The sequence below is a fragment of the Triturus cristatus genome, chromosome 4_1, assembly GCF_964204655.1.
Source record: "Triturus cristatus chromosome 4_1, aTriCri1.1, whole genome shotgun sequence".
NCBI classification, from domain to species: Eukaryota; Metazoa; Chordata; class Amphibia; order Caudata; family Salamandridae; genus Triturus; species Triturus cristatus.
Window position 1 is genome coordinate 819,663,536 of NC_140585.1, and position 25,377 is coordinate 819,688,912.

The 25,377-nt window shown below is 43.5% G+C and overlaps 1 protein-coding gene across 3 annotated transcripts in view; it reads left to right on the forward strand.

Annotated features, from left to right (window-relative positions):
• RAP1B (RAP1B, member of RAS oncogene family) overlaps nt 1–6,920 on the forward strand; it is a 493,712-nt gene extending 486,792 nt beyond the window's left edge. For all 3 annotated transcript variants that reach the window (XM_085653470.1, XM_085653469.1, XM_085653471.1), the window contains one exon: nt 5,666–6,920. The gene's annotated coding sequence lies outside the window, so the exon portion shown is untranslated. The remainder of the gene's footprint in view (nt 1–5,665) is intronic.
• The last annotated feature ends 18,457 nt before the right edge of the window (nt 6,921–25,377 follow it).

A 25,377-nucleotide genomic window follows, 5' to 3' on the forward strand; every position in this document is an offset into this window, starting at 1 on the left:
CGCCGAAACACACGGAGACCTCCAAAAAGCAAGGCGTACACAGAACATCGAAACCTCCGGTTCCGAAATCGCCGGTGCCGACAGACGACTCGGCGCCATTGGCTCTGTTTACACCAGACCCTTTACAAAAGACTTTGTCCAGAGATCCAAAGACTGGCCTTTTGACTGTGATTACTAAGAAGCGTCGCCTTGAGGCTCCGGCTCCTCCTCCTCCACCCAAAAAGAGGGACTCAGCTACTTCTCCCCTTAGAGTACCCTCCCCACTGCCACCCCCCCTCCCACCACCACCCCCTCCACCTTTACCTCACTACGATCCGGCCCCATCCCCAGATCCGGATGACGGGGACCCGGACAATGACCCAGGGGATGCCCCAATGGATCCCACTCCACCAGGGACCCCAGATCCATGGGAGGATTATAATAACCCTGATGTACCCAATGTACCTCAAGACGACCTATACCCATCAAGGCCGTCTCCTCCAGAGGACTCTTTAGGGTTTCACCATTTAGTGCAGAGAGCAGCACACTACCATGGGGTGGACATGCACACGGAACCAGTGGAAGAAGACTTCCTACTGGATACATTTGATTTACAAGATCGTTCCACTGCTATTTTACCCATGCTTAAGGGTGTCACCAAGCACGCTACAGAGGTATTCAAAGACCCTGTCAGAGCCAGAGTACTAAACCCTAGAATAGAGAAGAAGTACAAGGCGGCACCCACAGACCCTGCATACATCAAGGGCCCTGCTCCTCTAGATTCCCTAGTTGTCTCCACAGCTAGAAAGCGGGCTAACTCCCAATCCTCAGGAGATGCCCCACCACCAGACAAGGAATCTAAACTTCTGGACGCGTCTGGTAAACGCACCGCCTACCAGGCTGCAAACATGTGGCGCATTGCAAATACACAAGCACTGCTTGCGCGATATGATAGAGCACACTATGATGAATTAGAGGCTCTTATGCAGCACCTTCCAGAGAAATACAAACGCCAAGCTCATGACTTGATACAAGAGGGCAAACTAATCACAAACACCTCCATTAAGTGTGCCCTCGATGCAGCAGACACTGCTTCTAGAGCCATAAACACCAGTGTCCTGCTTCGCCGCCATGCCTGGCTCAGGATATCAGGGTTCAAGCCTGAGGTCCAGACATCAATACTTAATCACACCTTTGACCAGCAAACACTCTTTGGCCCAAAGGTAGACGAAGCGCTCGAAAAAATGAAGAAAGATACAGACACAGCGAAGTCTATGGGAGCGCTCCAGACCCAAGCCTCTAAGCGTTCCTTTCGACGCTCGTCCTTTCGTGGCACAGGTAGAGGCTCCTCCACCGATAATACCTCTACCTCCTACAAATCCCCTCCTCAAAATACCTTTTCAAAGGGCAACCAAAGAGGTGGCTACAGAGGCAACAACAATAAGGGCAGGGGCAAAACCAACAATACCCGTTCTGCCACCCCACCCGCACAATGACTCCCCTTCCCTCCCCCCAGACCATTCCACTCCGGTCGGGGGCAGACTACAAGATTTTATCCACGTATGGGAGTCCATAACATCGGACAAATGGGTGACCCAAATCATTCGGTCAGGGTACTGCCTCGAGCTAACATCTACCCCACCCAATATCCCACCAAGGCACCGTCCAATGTCCCAAGAGCATTCCACACTGCTCAAACAAGAGGTACTCTCGCTCCTCCAGAAACACGCCATAGAGCAGGTACCCGACAATCAACGAAATCTAGGGGTCTACTCCCTATATTTCTTAATCCCAAAGAAAGACGAGACCCTCAGACCCATTCTGGATCTCCGGCCTCTAAATGCCTACATACATTCAGACCACTTTCACATGGTCACCTTACAACAAGTCCTCCCACTCCTCTGCCAGGGAGACTTTCTCACAACACTGGATCTGAAAGACGCGTACTTTCACATTCCAATACACCCCTCTCACAGAAAATACCTCAGGTTCGTGGTGGACGGGCAACATTACCAATTCAAGGTTCTCCCCTTCGGGGTCACCACTGCACCACGGGTGTTTACCAAATGCCTAGCAGTAGTAGCAGCACACCTCAGACGTCAACATGTTCACGTCTTCCCTTACTTAGACGACTGGCTCATAAAAGCCGCGTCCTACCACCAATGCGTGCAACATACAAACAGCACCATCCAACTGCTTCATCAGCTAGGCTTCACGGTGAACTACCAAAAGTCCCACCTCATACCATCTCACACAAAGCAATATCTCGGGGCCACCATAGACACCTCAAAAGGTATTGCCTATCCAAACCCAGCCAGAATCACAAGCATTCTAGCCTTACGCAAAATATTCCTTCCTCAACACTCTCTACCAGCAAGAGTGTTTATGAAGCTCATAGGGATGATGGCGTCTTGCATCTTCATAGTGCCCCATGCAAGACTCCACATGCGTCCACTTCAGGAGTGCCTAGCACAACAGTGGAACCAGGCCCAGGGTCAGCTGACGGATCTGGTGTTGGTGGACGGCCGCACACATCACTCTCTGCAGTGGTGGAACACCACAAACCTTTCCAAGGGACGGCCGTTCCTGGACCCGGTTCCCCAAGTGACTCTAACAGCGGACGCATCGCTCTCCGGCTGGGGAGCGCACCTCTTACACCTCACAATGCAAGGTCTATGGACGCCACAGCAAAAAACGCTCCACATCAACCATCTGGAGCTTTTGGCGATCTTTCTAGCCCTAAAATCTTTCCAAAAGCAGATTTCAGGCAAAGCAGTCCTCATTCGCACAGACAACATGACTGCGATGTATTATATACAGAAACAGGGGGGGACACACTCTCCCCAGCTCTCCCGCTTAGCCCAGAGCATATGGAGATGGGCAATTCCCCAAAACATTTTTCTCCTGGCACAACATGTTCCAGGCGTACAAAACACCATAGCAGATCTGCTCAGCAGACAGACTCAACAACTACACGAATGGGAACTGCATCCACAAGTTCTTCACCCATTCTTCCAACAGTGGGGGCATCCTCAAATAGACCTCTTCGCCACCCACGAAAACAAAAAATGCCCAAGCTTCGCCGCCAGATACCCACACCCATTGTCCAAGGGCAATGCGATATGGATGAACTGGTCAGGCATATTTGCATACGCCTTTCCACCTCTCCCACTAATTCCATTAGTGGTCAGGAAACTACAACAGCACTCCCTCACACTCATTCTGGTAGCTCCGACGTGGGCCAGACAGCCGTGGTACACCACGCTACTACAACTATCAGTGGTACCACATCAAAAACTGCACCTTTCCCCATGCCTCCTAACCCAGAACCATGGAGAAATCAGGCACCCGGACCCAGCTCAGCTCAACCTGGCGATCTGGCTCCTGAAATCTTAGAATTCGGGTACCTTAACCTTCCCCCTGATTGCATGAACATCATCATGGAAGCCAGACGTCCTACCACTAGAGCATGCTATGCCGCAAAGTGGAAAAGATTTGTAATGTACTGCCGTAACAATACAATCAACCCTCTAGATGCATCCATACAACACATCATATGCTATCTGCTCCATCTTCACAGGTGTAACCTGGCGTATTCATCCATACGCCTACACCTAGCAGCGATCGCTGCCTATCTACAAAACAGACAGCATTTGTCACTCTTCAGAGTGCCCGCTATTAAAGCCTTCATGGAAGGCCTTAAACGAGTAATTCCTCCCAGGGCACCACCCTCCCCTGTATGGAATCTAAATTTGGTCCTTACACGACTAATGGGTCCGCCCTTCGAACCAATGCACAAATGTGAGCTACAATTTCTCACCTGGAAAACAGCTTTCCTTGTAGCTATCACTTCCCTTAGAAGGGTTGGTGAAATACAAGCGTTCACCATACAGGAACCTTACATACAAATGCATCACAGCAAGGTCATACTTCGAACTAATCCGAAGTTCCTGCCCAAAGTCATTACCCCCTTCCACCTCAATCAATCAGTGGAATTACCTGTCTTCTTTTCGCAACCCCAATCTGTTGCGGAAAGGGCCTTACACACACTAGATGTGAAAAGAGCGTTGCTATATTACATACAAAGAACGCAACCCTTCAGGAAGACCAAACAGTTGTTCGTTTCCTTTTCTCCACCGCATAAAGGCAACCCCATCTCAAAATCAGGGATAGCTAGGTGGATTGTAAAATGCATACAAATTTGCTATCAGAAGGCAAAGAGAACATTATCTGTTCCCCCTAAAGCCCACTCTACAAGAAAGTTAGGGGCTTCTATGGCTTTTCTAGGGAATATACCCTTAGATGACATATGCAAGGCAGCCACATGGTCTACACCGCACACATTCACAAAACACTACTGTGTAGATGTGCATTCCCAGCAGCAAGCTAGGGTGGGCCAGGCTGTACTAAAAACACTCTTTCAAACAGCTGCAACGGATACCGGTGGTCGCCGCTAAGGTTGGGTACTGCTATATAATCTATGCTAAGTGTACAATCTGCAGCTCATATGCCTCGAACGGAATATGCTACTTACCAGTATGCATCTGTTCTTGGCATGTAGAGCTGCAGAGTTGTACACGCCCACCCGCCTCCCCGGCTACCTGTATCCGTTCCAGTCCATCTTATTTAGATACAACACACATGGGTTTCTCACTGTTATTACTACGCTCCATCATTTCCCTGTTGGCGAAAAACAATCTGAGGATGGAGCCGAAGCCCATGCGCAGTACGGACCGAAGGAGGAGTCACCAAACTCGTGACTTCCAAGCACGGTCCAAGAAGAAAAACAAACTGCAAACATCCGGGCCCAACACCAGATGGCGACCTATGCTAAGTGTACAACTCTGCAGCTCTACATGCCAAGAACAGATGCATACTGGTAAGTAGCATATTCCTTTATTGCATTATGTTATGATTGCCGGAAGTAAAAGGTTCTTACATTTTCATCTATTCAAAACAATGATGTGCCACAAGGAGCAGCACCTCTACCCCAGTCAGATTACTAGGCACAAGATTTGTTCAATGCTAGAGTAAGTGCTGTTAGTAAACTGCTTTGTACCACATACATTTTACAAACTATAACTGCAGCACTTTGAAATGAACAATAGCTTGCTGTTTGTGACTGAAGGACATTAAAATGTGGATCAAACACACCAAGACTGGTAGAATCTGCAGGTGGATATGCAAGCAGTTTAAAAGGCTGATAGACATTTAACTCTTTAACTACTGGCTATATGCTCTCCTTCAAAGGTATGCTGTTGATGGTCTACCTTGGCAGCTGGCACTGAAGGGGGCCTTTCTCCTTCCTGTCGTACCAGCTTCCTCTTACTCGCTGCTGAAGAGAAAATCTGTTGCGCGTATAGTAACAAGCAAGCTATCTGTTTTATCTGTCCACAAGTTCATTTGCCTGTTTTAATGTCGCTGCCCGGCTCTCCCATTCCTTTGAGATAACCTCTTTGAGGTCCTAGGGTCAAATGATCAACCGTAACAGTTTCTAATCTTCCCACAATTAACTTTGATTGTCTTATTTACTATAGCTAAGTAAACTTTAATAATCTGATATTCCACTTGGTATGTGTCATATGTATGGTTCCCATGGTGATCATAACAATTTGTAAGTTTGTACTTGTTAAATCTTTATTTTTTTTCTAATTGTTTACCTTCTGACTTGTCTGTTTCTTTGCAGGTCGGAAGAACTGTTGCCCACGTCAACAGTGCCAGCATTCCAATGTCACTAAACCTACCAACAACTTTAATGGACTTTCCTGTGGTGGTACCCTTTGAGAGATGGATGGCAGCTTAGACATCAGTTTGCACATAGTAATCACTTGCCAGCATCGCAAAAAAGATTTTTACTTCGAAAGATAGTCTTTGCATATGCAGCTGGTAATAACAGGGCCTACATCCAGTATTGCGGCTAACAGACATTCTTCATCAACCGGTGTCCATGTGCGATGAAAATGTGTACTGTAAACCTTGAACGGTCCTCTACTTTCTATTGAAGAGTCAAAATGATGTAAATCGTTAAAGCACCACTATTTTAGCATAATAAAAGAGAAAGTCCAAAGAGCTCTCCTATAGACTACTCCTGATAACTTTGCTTCTTCAATATTTGTAGCTTATTGCAACTTCCTTTCTTCTAAACAAATACAAGATTTCATCTATTTTGTTGTGCAAAAGTGCTTTGACTAACACAAAGGTAGGTTTTTCCTATTCATGGAGAAACTGCGGACAATGTTTTTTGTCATCAATATATAACCGCTCATTCAGTGAAATGTCTTTAGTCAAAGATGATTCATTTATAATCCGAGATTGACATGTCCCAACTTTTCAACCTTTTATTCATGGTTTTCTCTTCCCTCTTGTTTACACAAATAAAAATGTTTATAGTTGTTTGTACAGTGGGGGTCTACAACAAGAAGTGTATATTTTAAGACTATTTTTTAATGGTTTGACAATTTTTGTAAATCATTTTTCAGCTTCTGTAGCTGTAGATTCTCACTGTGAATTCCTCGCTTGCTCATGCATAAGTGTTTGCAATACCAAATATGCAGGTTTAGTCATTTTTTGCCTGTCAGTGATTGTTTCACATGTGTACCTGTTTTGGTTGAGATGTTAAATGGTGGAAGAGTACTGTGGATGTGAATGTGGGAAGTAATTTTAATCATGTGTAATTAGTCACAAGGCCTAATTTACAGTACTATCCTTTGCTGATTTATTTAACAATGCCTTGTTGCTTTGTATGCATTACGTTTGGGTGTAAAGATTGTGTGTAAATCCAACAGGGAGCCACAGTATTTAAATTGACCAACCTAATGCTACAATTGCTTTGAGGTGGCCAAATCTAAACTAAAAGCCTTAATGAAAGTGGTGCAATTTTGTATAACTTAGCATCAGTAGTTCAATAAATTTGGATTGCCATGCAAGGGCTTGCATTCTAATTATCTGCCACTTGAGTGTTGTGTAATGTTTTAATGCTAGTTAATAAATATGGATTTGGCTATTTTTAAATGCAAAGTGTGCCTTTGGCACTATGTGGTTTCCTGCTTGAGCATATCGGGGTAAGTAACTGAGAGACATGCATCAGATTTTCCTTGTGGTGATGTGAAATAACTTTTTTGTCCCATGTTTGCATATTCAATCGTTTCCATCTTTCAAGACTGTTTTTGTACAAAAGAAAAAAAAATGTATTTTAATGTGTGTGGGCTATAGTTCGCTTCTACATTGTTATTTGGCTGTGACCCATATTTGGCTGGAAAAGGCATTGTATGGCAGAAACTTAAATGGACCTAAAAGCTTATGGAAGACTACAAAAGCTTTCATTTATAGCAAAATAAATGGTACTTCTAGGCATAGGTAGTCTATTATGCTTAGAGATAATCTTGGTTACCTAATTCCACCTCTTTATCATTAGCAAATGTAGGAAATAAGCTTACAATTGGAGATGGCAGCTTTTATTACCCATTTTATTCAATAATCTGTTTTATAAATGCCTCTTTGCCCACGTCGTATATGTTGCCGGCCACTTTTTCTTAGCAGTACTGGGGCAATTTATAGTAGACGCTACCTGAAGGATTAAATAAAAAGCCTTAAATAATTAAGATTGCAATAAAGTGATTTGGACATTTACTTTTTGTCTGCTGTTAATCTCAGCAAGAAAAAAATGGATTGGGCAAAAAGAGTGGTACTGCGCTTAAAAGAAAATCTCTCTGAAATTGCTGTGATGTCAGTGTTCAATAGAAAGCTCTGATCTTCAGTTCAGTAAGCTGTTGATGGTAGAAAACAAACCGCAACAAGAAAGGTGATGAAGCTCTCCTAGAAATAAATTATAATGCCTTGTTAAGAAGGTAGCATCACACTTGCAACTTTTGTATCTTTCCTATAAGAATTGTATATAGTTGAGATATGATTGTACACAGACAGTGGTGATGTCTCCCTCTGCGCTTTTGCTCTGTTACAAAAGATCCAAGAATTTTCAAAGAAATACTGATATGCAGCTGTATGATTGAAGCAAGTGGGAAATAACAAGTCACTTACCTTCGCCAACACTCTTTCTGGTGGATACTCTATCCGCAGATTTCTAACTTTTAGAATATTCCACAGCCGCCACACTGGACTTGAAAGATTCCACTAGGTGGTGCTGTGCAGCTTTACTTCTTTCTGCCATGGCAGTGACTGAATGGAGACATATATAAGCACCACCCATCCACACTGATGTCAGTTTCTTGCTTGACTCTCTTTCCGCATCCTCAGACATGGAACACAAACAGTTGTTATCAGTGTGCAGAGCTCTAGTTTGTGACCTTTTTAGATGGTAAAAATATACCACTTCACAGAATGCATTGGTGGGAGGGCAGTGAGGAATCTGCCAGAAAGTGCATAGCCGCACTTGTTCTTCTGATGTATACTTACTGCAGATATCTCAACTTTTATAATAGATACCAAATCAGTACCTCCCAAGGTGAAGGTATTGAGCCCCAACCAAAAAGACCTGCAGGACCAAATTCACGAATGACCTTTCCCCTTTATGTTAAAAGAGCTTGTATAGCGCATAGCTGCCCCACCAACAGGGATTCCGAGCGCTGAACCTGAAAACTTGGGTACAGAGACTACATACATCAAAAAAGGAAAGGATGAAGAGAAAGCTAGTTGGAGAAGAGCCAGGTCTTGAGGGATTTCCTAAAGTGCAGATGGCCCAAAGCTCGAAAGGAGCGGCCTCCCACTCTTGCCCTCTTAATGCAAGGAACAATGGTCAGATTAAGGTTGGCAGATTGTCGAGACTACATCTCTTGCGTTGCGTTCTCAGAGAGTGAAAGAATGAGCAGGGAATCATCTATGTATGATTCAAGCTATCACGGCAGTGATGCCTTTGTACTTGGCTCTCAAGGGACTAGTGCTTCATAAAAGTATGCACTGATGCCCATGTTGTCCTGACAGATGTCAAGAACAGGCACTCCACGTATCAACTCATTAGTAGCAGCTTTGGTTCTGATGGAGTGTGCCTCAGTCTTTCCAGGGATTACTTCTTGGCTAGTGCGTAGCAGATCTTAATGCAGCGGACTATCCACCTTCACAAAGTCCTTTTCTGCCTTATATTTCTTTGCCCCAGAGAATCCCCCAAAGAGCTGATAGTCCACCTGAAGGTCTTTGGAGTGATCAGTGTAACAGCTTAAAGCTCTTTTGGGATCCGGCCGATGGGGTCTCCTCTGTGAAGGGGTGAGGCAGAGCAAAGAATGTTGGGAGGGTAATGGATTGACCAACATGAAAAGGCATTACATCATTTAGCAAAAAAGGTTTTCCCAGTCCTCTGCATCTGTGTCTGGAGAAATAGGTGTGGTAGGGCAGCTGCACTGAGAGAACTTGTGCAATAAGCTGAAGTGATCAAAACGATGAAGATGACCTTTAGTGTCGAAGACGCAACAAGCAGCTGTTAATCAGCTCAAAGGGAGTACACATGCGAAGTTTCAGGACCAAATTATGGTCCCACAGTGACATAATCTTTGGAAGGGAACATGTGTGTTAAACATTTAATAAACCTCACCACAACAGGTGATTTGAATAAGAAGTGTTGAACCAGTAAAGCCTTCTGGCACAGGACCCAGAGCTCCACTCAGCGCTGCTTGTGTACCGCCTAGTGGTGGTGAGGTCAGTCAGTCCTGTATCAGCTTCCTGTTGATGGATAGTAGTAAGGCCTTCAGCACCTGTAGAATGGCCCTGCAACTTCAACAATTTGATATGTAAGAGTATTGTTTTGCCAGAGATCTCCCTTCTCGCAGCTGACTGCCCCAACCCAGCAAAGATGTATCTGTCACCACTGACAGAACTGGGTGGGGAAGGGAGAGGTGTCTGCTTCTGGTCAGCTTGCAGTTGAGCAGCCACCACTGCAGATCTTGTCCAGTCTCCTCTGAAACCTGAATGACATCTACCAGGTTTCACGGGGAAGTCAGATGTGATTTCGGCTTATTGATCAAGAACCCCAGCGATGTCAGGAGATTTGTCATTGTCTGGAGGTGGTCTACAACTGTGGCAAGCTCACCCTCAACAGCCAGCCATCAATATAGAGGAAAACAGATATCCCCAACCTCCAAAGATGGGCGGTGACCATCACTTTCATGAAGACCCGAGGGGCGATGGTTAGGCTGAAGGGGAGCACAGTAAACTAAAAATGTGTTTGGCTGACCTTGAACCACAAGTAACATTTGTGGGACCGAGGGACAGGCACATGAAAATATGCATCCTGCACTCCCAAGGCTGCCATTAAGTAGCCCAGATGCAGGGCAGCCAAACCTAGGCCTGTGTGAGCATTTTTAATTTGTCCTTTCACAGAAAGGCATTGAGAGGGTCAAGATCTAAAATAGGACAGTGGCCCACATCTTTCTTTGGCATAAGGAAATAACAGGAGTAACAGCCTTTCCCGAGTCTGACACCCTTTCAATGACCCCTTTGGACAGTAGAGCTTACAATTTTTGTAGTTGGTTGTATTGGTGTCCCTCTGAAAGCTGCTCTGATGTGGGCGGAAGCTGTGGCGGGTGAAAATGAAATGGAAGGGCATAACCCTGCTGGATGATCTGGAAGACTCATCTGCTAAATAGGTTTGTCACTTTGGGAGAAGATGTTGCATCCTACCTCCCGCAAGGTGGTTGTCATCACAGTGGGCAAACTAAGGTGGCTTGGAGGGGGATGGGAAAATTAGGGCCACTGGTCACCTGTGCGTTGCCTGCTTGATCCCTGCCCGATCATGAAAAGCCTGGGGTGATGGTAGCTTGGTTGGGGGAAGTTGAGTGGGGGCGGGGGGGGGGGGTCTAGAGGGGGTCTGGTGCTACATATATGCAGAAGCTTTAGAGTACCCTTGAAAGGTTCAAAACTGATGAGTAATCTGTCTGGCAGTGGGTCGAAAGGCCCAAGATCACGCCTTTGTCCAGTATTCCTTAGTGTCCTAGGGCAGAATCTGCTTTCTCGTCAAATAGGAGAGCTGCATAAAAAGGGCTATCCAAAAGGAATCCCTACACATTTCCAGAAAAATCTGTGGATCGCATCCATGCATGGCGACAGACGGCTCGCCCCAAGCAATCAGTGTCCACACCAACACGAATTTCCGATATGGCTGCATCTAGAATGGTTTGAGCCAAAGTGGCCCTAAACGCTTCTGGAACTGCTGATAAAATCTCGCCAGCCATGTCCCAGAGGACACACATGTAAACTGCCTAGTAGGCAAACTATGTTAAATAACCTCAGGGCTAGGCTAGCCAATAAGAGCATCCATTTACCAAATGCCACAATCCTTTTCGACTCCCTATCGGTAGTAGTCTTGGAGAATGAATTAGAGTTCACTTTGCTAGTGGAAGACCATAAAACTCTCAGGAGTAGAATGTTGGCGTCTGACCACCTGCTTATTCACTGGTGGGCAAGAACAAGGCTTAGCCCACTTGCCTTTAAAAGTATCAGTTAGGAATTAAAACAGCAATAGTAAGTTGTAGGTCCTCAACCTCAGGAGCATAGCTGATTACTACAGCATAGGATGCACTCTCTTCTGTTGATGGCCCAAGTGAGAAATCAACCATGCACCAGACGAAGTATCAAGCCCACTGGCCTCCTGCAAATCCATATTTTAATTGTTATGTGTGGGTAAATCATCGCCATTGTCATCTTCAAGTTGTGGCAAGTTCTGGTCAGCTGTTAGGAGGGGAGTGAATTGTCTGAATCAGGTTGTGTGTGAAGTGGACTCTGAGTGCAGCCATGGTCAGGTAGAGACCGATTCGACTCCAGGTCAGAGACTGGAGTCAATAGCCGGTCCCACCTCTGGCACTTCCAACATTTGGGCCAGCAAAGGTCTTGAATCTGGAATGGACTTCTGCACTGGAGTTGGTGTGGAACCCAAAATGGGTTCCAGGGGTTCAAATGACACTATGGACGGTAACCTTCCTTGAGGCCCTGGAGGATCCTTGGGACCCAAAGCCACTCCAGAAGGAGTTGGAAGAGTGCCAGAAATATGCAGCATGGCATGGGGAACTCTGGGCACATCGGGATCAGCTGTGGGATCGGCTCCTCTGTTGGGAGCATTATGGAGTGGCACCTTGACATTCTCATGACTTCTATTTAGATAGTCGCTGAATGGGATAGAGTCCTGCTTCACCACATATTTTCTCTTTGAGTTGGATTTCAACCTACCAAGCGACTTTGACTGTGAAGCAGACCTGATGTGGTATTGGTATTTAGAGCCGGAATGAGTCCTCTCCCTAAACTTCTTTTATGGTCTGCTTGTATGTTAGCCTCCCGGTCCGAGGACTAATTTCATGCTTACTCTGGGGCAGCTACTAGAACACAAAGTGAACTCCCAGGACTATACTATTCTCTGTGACCTCAATTTTCACCATGGAAATCACAAAATAAATGTTTTAGTGTCCTTATGGATCTGTTGATCAGTGTAGGTTTTGAACAGCTATGGGGAGGCCCCACTCATAGAGCTGGTTACCTCCTGGGTGTCGTCTTTACTGACTGCCCTTTTCTGGAATTCAATAGTACTCTTTAATTACACTGTTCGGACCATTCAGCAGTTCTATAAACTTTAACAATGCCTTCTATTACTGGCAACAGGATTCTTCCAAAAAAAGATCAAAGCGATACTAATAGCTTTGTTTAGACAGAGCTGAGTTTAATACCGAACTGGTCAATAGAAGACTCCTCTTACCTCACAACCCAGAATTGGCATCATTAGATTATCACAGCTGGATTGGGTCAACAGTACATGAAATAATTGCCTTGAATGCAGGTAAAACTAGCAGAACTGCTTCTACTGAGCCATGGTTCTCAGAGGAGCTTAGGCTTTTTAAAAGGCGGTCGTTGACAAGCGAGGTGCTGGAGACAATCCTACGACCTCACGTAGAAAGAAATATACAAGGAATTAATCGCACACTACAAAGAAATGATTCATAAAACGAAAACCGATTACTTCTCGGAGAAAATTAAAGCAGCTAAGAACATCACTAAAGAACTGTTTGTCACGGTTTTGAAACTAAGCCGCACCCAGGAGCCTAGGAATACTGCAATAGACCAAAATTTTTGCAACTCCTTAGCATACTCCTTTTGTGAAAAGGTATCCAGCATCTATGATGCGTTTGCTATGCGGCCCCTAAAGGATATGAGCGGTTCGGCTACACAGTGATGTAGACAGCCGAGTCAACAGCTCCTAATATTCTCCCTACTTCTGATCTTCCCCAATTCTCAGACTTTCCTCCTATTTCCCATGATCAGGTTGGTAAACTTTTATGTGCTACTAAAACAGGATCGCCAATGGATTCTTGTCGTCCTAAAATAGTTCAGGCAGCAGCTGAGATGGTTGCATACCAACTTACAGATTTATTTAATTTAGTTTTTGAAACCGCAACATTTCCAAACATCAGCAAAAAGACATCTATCTTGCCCCTGTTAAAAAAAATAATAATAATAATTTAGATGGATCAAACCCAAGTAACTATTGTCTGATTTCCCACCTGCCCCTACCCGCAAAACTTCTTGAAAAATACTTTTTTTTTTTTAAACACTAATCATATTCTTGACTCCATGCAGTACGGATTCCGGAGTCAGCACAGTACAGAGCTTGCCATGATTACTGCGTCAGAAGAAATTAGCTGCTCAGTAGATAATGGAGGTAAGGCCGCCTTGATCCTTTTGGATCTTTCGGCGGCATTCGACACAGTAGACCACAGCCTCCTGATAAACTGCCTTCAAGAAATTGGTATAGCCAGTGCAGCTCTCACTTTTCAAATCTTTTTTGACTGATCAAGAGCAATCAGTGGAACTGGATGGCTTGGTGTCTCATACCTTCCAGCTCCCGTGTGGGATTCCACAGGGCTTATCACTGAATCCCACCCTTTTTAACTTCTATGTTATCCCGCTAGCCAGACTGATTAAATCAGACTGCTTTGCGATGGTATTATATGCTGATGATACACGGATTATTGACTCCATTTCAAATAATATTCAGGACACTGCCCATAACTTTCAAGCCTGCATGCAACAAGTGAGAAGGTGGATGTCAGAGAACTGCCTTAAATTAAATTCAAATAAAATCAAAGTCCTACTCTTTGGCAGAGATCCGTCCATCTGGTCTTCCGATTGGTAGCCACAGGAATTAGGCCCCCTTCGCACACCCGTCACAAAGACAAAAAATCTAGGCATCATTTTTGATACAACTCTTGTCTTTTTTTTCATCAAGTAAAGGCTCTCACGTCATCTACGTTTTTCACACTGAAAATTTTGTGAAAGTTTCCCTTTCATACCACCAGAATTGAAAAAACAGTGATCTCTGCGCTCGTTTTGTCAAGGCTGGACTATTGCAATGCCCTTCTGGTTGGTATACAAAATGGACTCTTATCAAGCTGCAAGTTCTTCAAAATTCTGCGGCTCGTTTGCTTTTCGGGATTCCTAAATACTCTTCAGCTAAGCAGGCCCTTAAGGCCTTGCATTGCCTACCCGTGGAAAAATGTATCAGGCTCTCTGTATTGCCTTCAAGGCCCTCCACAACCACGGCCCAGAATATCTGATAAAGCAGTTTTGCTGGTATGTTCCCTCCAGGAATCCTCAGTCCTCATCACATAAGCTGGTAGAGGTGTCCAACTCTCGACTCCCGAACTGGGGATGTAAAAGCTTTGTAAATACCACAGCCAGATTATGGAATAGTTTGCCTATTAATCTAAAAAAAAAAAAAATGCCTGATCTGTTCTCTTTTAGGAAAGGTCTCAAGACCTGGTTATTCACCTTATAGCTTCTCTATTGCTAGGTTTTAGTTTCTCCCAATGTTATCGTTAGGTTTATGCTAAGCGCCCAGACGCCCTAGGGTATTAGTTCCACTATATCAATAAGTAAATAAATAAACTTGGAGCGGGGTCTTGTACAAGGTCTGTGACTTCTTCTGGTGTTGCACAATGAAAGCTTCGCTTCTGTCCCTGGTTGCCTTCAGGGTCATGAGGGCACATTCATCGCACAACTTGAAGTCATCCGTTTACAACAGTCAGACCATGATTTGAACCCTGTAGTTTTAGGTGGGTTTCCCTGCACACTGGATTACAGTTTGAGAAACCATCAAACTGACAAAAAAGGAGCTGAGCTTCGTATCCAAGTCTGATGGCATGAAGGGGTGGTGCTTATATGCAGCTCTGTGCTGTCACTTCCAGGTCAGAACAAAGACCATGCGAAGCCACACGGTGCTAACTAACCACACGCAAGAGCACAGTTGTGAAATCTTTTAATTCCAGTCTGACACCTGGAGAATATTCTAAAGGTGAGCAATCTGCGGTTAGAAGTATCCTTCATAAATTCCTTGGCATAGGGTGAAGAACTGATGAGAACTACACTATTAACTCAGCATAACCTCAACCATTTTTCCAAAGTAATAAGGCAAGGAATTCATTAATGAATATCAACAGTGATATGTCATGGATGCACAGACTCCTTCTTTGTAATTAATTTCTATATTTTGATAGTTCTTTTAAAACAGCTCATGTCTGGTTGTAGCTAACTCATTTTGTCCTTACGGACTTCTTCAGGGCTAGGTTTGTTCTTTCTATTTCCAGTATCGAGAGAATGAATTGCGTTATATGATTATACGACCACCAACATCACATGATTCAGTTTCAGTGTTATCTGTTTCCATTTTGCAATGGATCACACTTCTGTTTTTTACCCTTTATTGAAGACAATTGTCTTTTCTGTCCTGAAATTACAATGCAGTGGTGACCACAAACCCAATGGTTTCCTTTGTGTAGTAATCTGGTATGTAAATTTCTTTAGGTTCCACAATCCTATCTGGCAAAGTCCTCCCGATTTATTTATGTTAGTGCACACAAACGATGAGTGGAAATTTGGAATTTTGGGCATCAATAAGTAAAGTGTCTTGGTTTGTGCCAATTAAAACTTTGTTTCTGTCACATTTTAGTAATAAAAAAGGGCACTTCATTTGGTCTTTCCTAACTGCTGATATATTTGTACAGTTAGAAAAAATTTACCTCCTACAATACAGCCTTTCCTTTAACAAAATCCCTGTATCCTAGCAAGATTAAAGATTGTCACTAAATCTCAGTTTGCAGTCCGACAAAGAAAAGTAAACGCTAATCTCTGTTAAACAAATGAGCAGCAATTTGTCAGAAGACTAGCCTGACATTTGACCTATATTTTTGCATGCACAGCAAATGTGACAAAATGAAAGCGCAATTTAAAGTCATTTTTATTGCTCGGAGTGCCAGCATATTTTTGGGGGAGATGCTGCACCACCCATCCACAACTCCAATGACTTAACAAATTGGGCAAGCCCCCTGAGAACTGTGCTTAAAAATGCTGACTCCATTGCTGAATATTAAAGCCAAATTGCTATCAAATTTCTCGTGAATAGATGAACTCACACATGCAGTCTAACACACTTCCCCCCAATTGGGCTTTATGCCTGACACAGCAACAAGACCCATCGTGAGTAGACTTGAAGCACACAGAGTGAGTAACTGAGCTGGCAAAGTTTTTATTGCACAAGGCATTTGACGGCATGATATGGAGCTTCCTCTTTGACCTCCTCAAAAGAATGGATTTCCTATACTCTTTTAGGCAGCTATACGCGCAGCTTAGAATATGTGTTAGTGTTGGACTTGGCCCTATCTGCAGGGTTGCCCCCAAACATTTTGCCTCTACATTAAATTTTTTGCTGAATACGTTTTGTGGCCTTAGGACTCTGTGCACTTTACCACTGATAACCAGCACTAAGGTGCTTGAGCACTCTCCCTAAAACATGGAAAGAGTGGCTTACACTTGTTTGGCATACTTAATTAACTCATAAGTCCCTTGTAGAGTGGTATACCATATACCCAGGACCTGTAAATTAAATGCTATTAGTTGGCGGGCAGCACTTATTTTTCCACCCACTTACGTAGCACCTTAAAACATGTCCCATGCCTGCCACTGCAGCCTGAATGCACTTTAAAACTGCCATATCTACGTGGCATTTAAACCCCCTTGCCAAGCCTTAAACTCTCCTTTTATTACATACACGCCACCCTTACGGTAGGCCCTAGGTAGCCCATAGGGCAGGGTGCTACGTAAAGAAAAACTAGACATGTACTTTTAAGTTTTACATTGTCTGGTTGTGAAAAACTCCTACATTAATTTTTCCCTACTGTGAGGCCTGCCCCTCTCATAGGATAACATTGAGGATTCCTTATTACATTTAATAAGATACATTTTCCTATTGGGAGCAAGTATATATACCATGTTTGGTAGCTAAGAATTTGTAATGATAAACTCTTTAATGGCAAAGTCGGATTTTTTTGTTACAATTTTGAAAATGCCACTTTTAGAAAGCAAGAACAAAAATAGGTGTTGCTCTAATCAGCAAGGCTGAGCCCATTAGCATAAAGAACAAATTGATTGCCAATGCTGATAAGCAGTTTTAAAAAAATGAATGGAACGCGGAGGCGCTTCGAACATACCACGTCTGTACTAATTAATAGTATTTATTCAAGGAGCATCTATAGTTCATTTAAATTTTTGAACAAACAACAAAATGGAAAACACAACGGTGAATTATTACAACAATAATGTGCCACAAAACTGACAACAATGACTAAACTGCCAATTTGGCAGATATCCCCATTAACATATTCCCTAAATCATTCATACACCACTCCTCATTCATCAAAACACACTCAAACATACATTCAGAACCTTGGTTACCTATGACAACAACCTGGAGAAGACCGGGACCAACCTGCTCGCCTCTCCGCCCAAGGTGCATCGCCCTTCGTGGCTTCTCCTGCTATGTCATTCTCCGCTGCAGCAAATCTTTTTCAGCAGTCCTTCACTAAAGGGGTATCTGACCATGTGGAACTGTCTTCAACTACAGCCCTCTGCCTTGTCTCACTGAAGATTTTTTTTACTTTCTTTTCGGCCACTAGGCCCCAACGTAAAAATCCTCATTGCTACTTTGAGCCACTAACAGCACTTTCTCCTCATACACTCTTGCAGTCTTGCTCTGCTATAGTTCTACCTTCACAGACATTTTTCTTAAAAAAATGTTTCTAAGTCTAAAGGTAAGCAATGACCAGGTCCAATCCACTTCTTGTATCCGTACCGTGCCCCATCGCGGTCAGCCTTATTGTACGACTGACCTGGTCTTGCTAAACTAGATGTCCGCGGTAGAAGCTTTGATCTTTTAGGCACTACATTTCTCTTAAAACTTACAAAATTCATAACTCTGTTCTACTGATTGAATTTGTGTTGTTTTGGTGTGAATTTATTAAACTCTACTCTATTTTTCTAAATTGCTTTGGGATTATTCTTGTGTTGTGTTTTCACTTTATTACTGTTTGTGTTTTTGCAGGAATTATGTGGATTCAGAGAACTATACTTGGGATTATGGAACTTTAGTAGGCAGGGACTGAGTCATCCTGTCACCTGAGTACCCATGAGCCTGAGACCGACTAGCTATAGTGTTTCACTGGCCCTCCTACATACACACATAGGAACCAGTGATTAGACAAGTTAGAACACAACACTCCCGACCCTCTCAGAAATCGCGGTTGCAGGACACACCCTTTCGCTCACACACTCTTACTAGTCCACAATAAATTCTGAAAGAGACACAAATAAAGTTTAAAATGTTTTAACTATTTTGTGCTACGGTATGCAGTATATGTGCCACAACAAGTAGGCAAACGACTAACACTCAAACAGTTAGCATAGCAAGTTGTCTAAATGGAGCTGTCATTGTATATGACAGGGTAAGCTAACCTCCCTCCCCTTCTACAGAAGCAAACATTATTATATATCAGAAGATATCTAGGTGTTAGCTGCAGGCCCGTACCTCAGTATACACACACAATGAAAGTTCTACATCTGAGACGCTTATCACAATATTATCCCTGGAAAGGTCCCTCTCCAAGTGTGTGTTACCTATCTGTGCATACCTATATTACAAAAGTACATGTTCCCAAATAACTGCATTTGCGTGTTTTGTCTGGATGCTTGGGCCTGACCAAAATAGAATAAATGGGGCATAGTTGTTCGACCTTGTCTACATGTTCAGACAAATTCCCATGAAAAGAACAGAGTGCAAAACAGCGTGTTTTGTGTGAAAGTACATTGTGGCATAATACAAAACATATCTGCAAGGTAATGTGTGCAAAGCAGAGGACAGTCTGCAACGTGCTCATGCTAACATAGGGAAAACGACAATGGGCTCTGCATGGAACTCCTGACATCCTCCTCTTGGTCAGGAGAGGAGCACTGCATGGCGACAGAAATCAAATGATAAGCAGAACCAAAGTGCATAAGTAATTGCAGGGCTAGAGCGTCTTCAAAAACGTTTGGGGCACAAAAATGTATCCAACTACAGCGCATTGCCAGGATCCAAAATTTAGGAGGAAAATTGAATGACATCAATTCCAGTAATATACCCTCTAAATTGACAATTACTGCCATCCAGTTGAGCAGGTCAAAAGAGCAAACATGCTCCTCGTTTTCAGTTGTTGACAGAACCATCCACAGAGAACCTGTGTGAACTTCAATGAAACTGAGATCCAAGAAACGCAGTGCAGTTGCACAGGGGCTACCTCCGGCCAATGGCCCCAACACTGGGTTGTATACAAGACGCATACCCAAAGAGCAGTTCTGGTTATGGGCCACTAAGGGACCCATCAACAGTTCAAAATCCAGGGCAGGCTGACATCCAGGGCCCACTGAAAGGGGCACCGGATACAATGTAAAACAGGTTGCACATAGGTGAAGTAGGCATATCGGAAGGTTAGACAAAATTCAACAACTAGAGGCATCATTTCCAAAATTGTAGCATTCGCTTACGGTATAGCTGCAGAAATGCCTGTCCTGGTAGGACCACAGATGGAGCAGCCATTGTGGAAGAAAAGGAACAGCATGATGATGCCACAGACGAAGAAGGGCTGCAGCGGGAACCCATCACATAACACTGGAAAAAATGTAATGTAAGAAAGATGGAATTACTCTGAAAATAGTTTGAAGAAAGTCACAAGGCCAGAGCCCACGAGTTTAAAGAAAAGTGTGCTAGGCCTGTGGTATCAGATGCATTAAATATTTGTATCAATTCCTCGAAATGTAGGGGGAGATTTTTGTTTAGTAATTGTATTTCACTTGTCGTTCTCGCCACCTGCATTTCGAAGGGCTCACAAGCAGAAGTGAGAGTCACTACTTGTTGAAATAATAGCGCTTTGAGTCTGCTTAGCTTATTAATATCTATTTTCAGGGTTGGAATGGAATGGCCAGCAGTGAATCTCACATTTTCCCAGTTAGACAAACCTCTTTCTCAGCCCGTTGACAATGAGATGTAAAAGGCAGGGACCATAATTCATGAATGTTACTGCTCCCAAGGGGTTCATATCTACCTATAGGGTAGTGTTTAATGCAGGCAGTAAATTGAAACATCGAGATGGGAAACAAAACCACTATTAACCAGACCTTTGAATTAGTTTCAGCTACAGTGAAGGGAAGCTGCTCTAGGTTTTTTTTATGTAGCATGGTATAACTTGCATCTTTCATAGCAATAAACTGTGTACCTCTTAAATTGAAGGATAAGAACAATGCACTACAGTTCAGGTAATGCCAAGGTACACGCCCATTTTTAAGTGTCTGCAGCGTCCAACCAAATTGTATAACTGATCTAAGTTGATGTTGACCATGATATAAGTTAGACACTTTATTTTGTACAATATCAATTACAGACAATACAATGTTATCTAACGCGTAAATTCGAGCTGACAATTGAATTCTGTTGTCAACGCACTTTGTCTAAATTGTCTTGATCAATTTGATGTAAACGCCCAGCAGCTTCCATTTGCGACACTTTCCAAAATTCATTATATGCAGCATAAACAAAGCGTTTGGTATGAGGGGATTTGGGACCTAAAAGGAAATCAGAAACGTTTGTCATCCGATAGGAAAAAAAGATGCTGTTTCACTGCAATCAATGTGAAATGTTCTAAATATTGTTGACACAATTTACCCACAGAATAAGTTGTAACAGTGTTGGAATGTGGGGAACGTGGATCAGGTCTATTTAATGTAAACCCCGAAGTAGCATTCGTGAAACGAGAATGACCATCCAGATCGATATATAGCTGTGGAGTTAAATGTACCATTTTGTATCGTACTATTTAGTTGGTTTGCAGTATAATAGGTATAAGCCAACAGGGCTAAAGAAGGAATAGTAGGAATATTCAATTCTTTATTCTTTGCCAATCCCAGACAAGTAGTCTGTTGGACGGGGTCGTTAAGAAAAATAATTAGAGCAGGTATTAAACATGCATTGAATAAAGATTCAATACTTTGGACCTGTCTGGACCTAGTACCCCATACCGATTTCAGATCGATGTTGTTTTCCCAATAATTGTATCTATTTAATGCTAAGTTCTCAATAAAATGAGATGCATGAATTAACTTAGTCTGAGCCTGTATTTTTTCGAAACATTGGAAGACAATTCTAAAAATTATGATACCAGGTCCGAAAGATTATAACCAGTAAAATAGGTGATTTTTTGGGTGATAGAACTTCCCTGAGACGGAGTTGAGCAATGTTACCATTGAGTATAGTTAAACTGTAGACACTGTCCATTTGATCTATGCAAAAAAGGGCTAGTATTCCCATAGAGGACAGGAGGGGTGGATCAAAATAAACTATTTCCATTGTGCACGGTGTAGAAGGTAAAACTAATACCAGGCCAACTGAAGGCTAGACATTCCCTTCCGGCAGCTGGGGAGAATCAGAAAAATTGGAGCTCACTGGCTGTAAACGAATATCCCGTACTGAGATACCCCGAGGCATACTATTCAGTATTGATCATATGGTGTAACTTGACATGGTCAATAGAAATGAAGCGATTAACTTTGCAACCAGCCAGAGCGGGCAAAATCACAGTTCGGGTACCCCGGAGACCAAAAAGTGGCACAGAAGCACGGTACGATGGTCTGGATCTCTTCTTGATGGCCACCTTTTCATGAACCAGGTCACCCACTTTACGGAGTCAACCTGTAACGGGAATCAGAACAGCCACTTCTTCAGGAGTAGCCAATGGAAAATGTGATTTCACCAGTGTATCACAACACTTGTAGATCCTGTTCGACCGCACAGTGGTTTTCTACGTCAAATGTTGTGGCAGCCACCAAAATCTGTAGACCGGCAAGGTCCGGAACAAACCTCTTGATACCAAACAACACTTCGTACAGGGTCCGCCCACCTAGAGATCTTCTCGGGAGCTTATTAAGAGCATGTTGAACCCCACAGAGGTGGGTTAACCAACAACGACCCGTACCTATTACCCTTGCCGTTAAAGATTGCTTTAAGTCACAGTTCATCCGCTTCACAACAGAATTGCCCTCCGGATGATATGGAGACGAGGAATACACCTGAACTCCCATAGACTTAATTGAATTTATTTTCTTCTTAAATTGTTTTTTTACTTGCCTCATAACACCATTGTTTGCAAATTACAGCCTGACATCCTGACATCCTATCTGTACCTCCCCAGGCTATTTGCAGTATTTGCAGTAACGCAATAGTCCTGCGTACCAACCCGTCCAGTGACCTGGTTGCTGGTTCCACGCAGGTGTAATCATAGGACTCTTATTGTACCATTCCAGTTCTAAAAATCCTCCCAAATCTTAGAATGATTATTGGTCTCTAGTCCTATGTCCATTTTACAGATGGTTTTAACCGCCTGGAACCAGTCTAACCCTTGGGGTGGTACAGCATCTATCAATGTTTTACAAATTTCTCTCCTAGCGAGAAGGATCAGGTAAAAAAGCATGGCCCGCCTGTTCATCGATAAGGGCAAATTTGGCTGGTCTTCCAGCCCCAACATAATCGTCAAAACTTATTTTTATATTGGTGCAGAGAATTTCGTTTATTGCCTTCTCCTCTGAAAACCAATAGTCCTGTAGCAGGGGGCATTAAAAAGACATGTGCCTATCATCTGCACTCAACATCCCACATCTGTGACATCTTGGGGCAACATCCTTTACAAATTTTGCCAATTTATATGGTGTCCAGTACAACCTATTGACTGTGAAAAAAGTGGTTTCTTTTTAGATTTGCTGGTTTGACCACCTTATACAATAGCTTAAAAGAAAGTTGCTACATTCTCTGTGGCTCTGTCAACTGAATAGCACCATCCCAAATCTCATATGGTGCTTTGAGCTTCTTCTCTTCAAAAGACACCAGGGTCCGGTACCAGTCACTTCCTTCCTTTTCGGGGTCTCGTTCTGTAGTTTCTTTTCAAACTCCCAAAAACCTCCGGTCTCTTCCCTGTTTGCCTCCCCGCCAGGATAGCAACTGCAAATATTTCAACCTTGAGAGGGCTCCACCTGTCTTTGCCATCAAGACTTCCCATGGCACCAACTCTTTCATCACCATGAGATCCCCCCCCCCCCCCCCACAAAGATCAATTCCCGCCCTCCTAAGCAGGAAACTTAATAGATCTTGCAGGCTGTTGGGCGTACCTGGTGAGTCCCATATTGGTGCCCCCCCCCCCCCCGAATAGTATCCCATTCCCAATATGTTCCTTATTCCAGCCCAAAGGATAAGTGCAGCCTTAAGCGTCCTCAGTCTGACTTTGTTGAAGAATTGTTTTGCCCCAAATTTATAGAGAAACCCTTTCGTTCCCCACTCCTTAACCATCTCCTCTAAGAGCCCACCACACACCCTACGCCCCGGTGTACCTAAGAGGGCTCTGCAATTCTAATACTGAAATGCCATACAGTATAGTCTTAGGTCTGGGAGTGCCACCCCGCCATCTGCCAGTTTACGCTGCAATTGTTTCCAGAACATACGTGCTCCTCTAGCTACCCAAACAAAACTGCCCAATTTGCCCTGTATTTTATCTATCAGGCCTCTTGGGAAAGTAAGGGGAACGCAGTTAAAAATAAATGTCAACTTAGGAAGTAACACCATTTTAATTAGATTTACTCTTCCATATAATGACAATGGGAGGTTCTTCCATCTAGTAAGCGGTTTCTCAATGTCCTTTATTACTCTCTCTAGATTATGCTGGGGGATTTCCTCTAATGCATTAATGATGCTGATTCCAAGCTAACTTATCTCTCTGGATACTTCCCCTCCACTCTGGGATATCCCAACACATAATCCCAGTTTTCTCTTTATTTACAGAATATCCTGAAAAAACTCTGTAATCTTGCGCTAATAGCTCCACCCTAGGAATTGTTATAGCCGGTTCTGCTGTATAAATTATAAAATCGTCTGCATATAACGCAATTTCTTTTCATATGCTCCTGTACAGAAAGCTATCACCTGTTCATCTTGGCGAAGCATCTGGGCAAATGGTTCGATATATATATATATATATATATATATATATCTCTATCAAACAATAAAGGGGAGATAGGGCAGCCCTGTCTCGTCCCTCTAAGAATCAAAAAACTCCCAGTGAGAGCACCATTAAGGAGAATCGTAGCTGTAGAGCGATGATATAAGGCTTTTAATGTAGTTCTAAAATGTGGCCCAAACCCCATGTTCTAAAATACTGCCCATAAAAAGTCCCAGCAAACGCGGTCAAAAGCTTTGGCGGCGTCCAATGTGACCACCGTCAAGGGAACCGACCTTGATGTAGCTATGTCTATACACCCTATTAACTTCTGGGTCAATTTGTGCACCTGCCTCCCAGGGATAAACCCCTTTTGATCTTCATGTATAAGCTGAGGGGCAATTCTGGACAACCTCCCTGCTAAAATACTGACAGATCTTATAGTATGCTTTTAGCAGGGATATCGGCCAATACGACTCGGCTTTGGCCGGGTCCTTAGCTGATTTTAATATCCAGACTATGGAGGCCTCCCTCCATGATTCTGGAACCTGTTTTCTTAGCTCGTTTAATTGCCCCCTAATCTCCTCTTGTGTAATTGGCGCTTCCATCATTTTTACTCCTTCCTCATACACTACGGGGAGGCAAAGCGTGCTAAGCCAACTTATCTTTTGGGACGATATCTTCCTTATAGAGCTGTGAAAAAAGTGCCACTACATGTTCCTGCATAGTTTCCCAGCTATCCAGCACCTCCCTGAATCTCCCCTCAGCTCCTTTATCTCATTTCTGGATTTTTCTATTCTGGCCTTCCAGGCCAGCAATGCTCCCGCTTTCTCTCCATATTCAAATTCCTTCACATTCGCTGCTTGCCATCTTGCCTCACACTTTAACTCTAACCTGATTTTAAATTTCCTCCTTTCCAACCTCTCCCGCACTTATGGAATGCAAGGCCTCCCCAAGGATCCCGACTTCCTTCTCAATATTCATTAGTTCTGCCCTTTTTTCTCTGCTTTTTGTGCAGGCAAGGCATTTCAGGACCCCACTGATATATGCCTTAAAGGCATCCCAAACTATT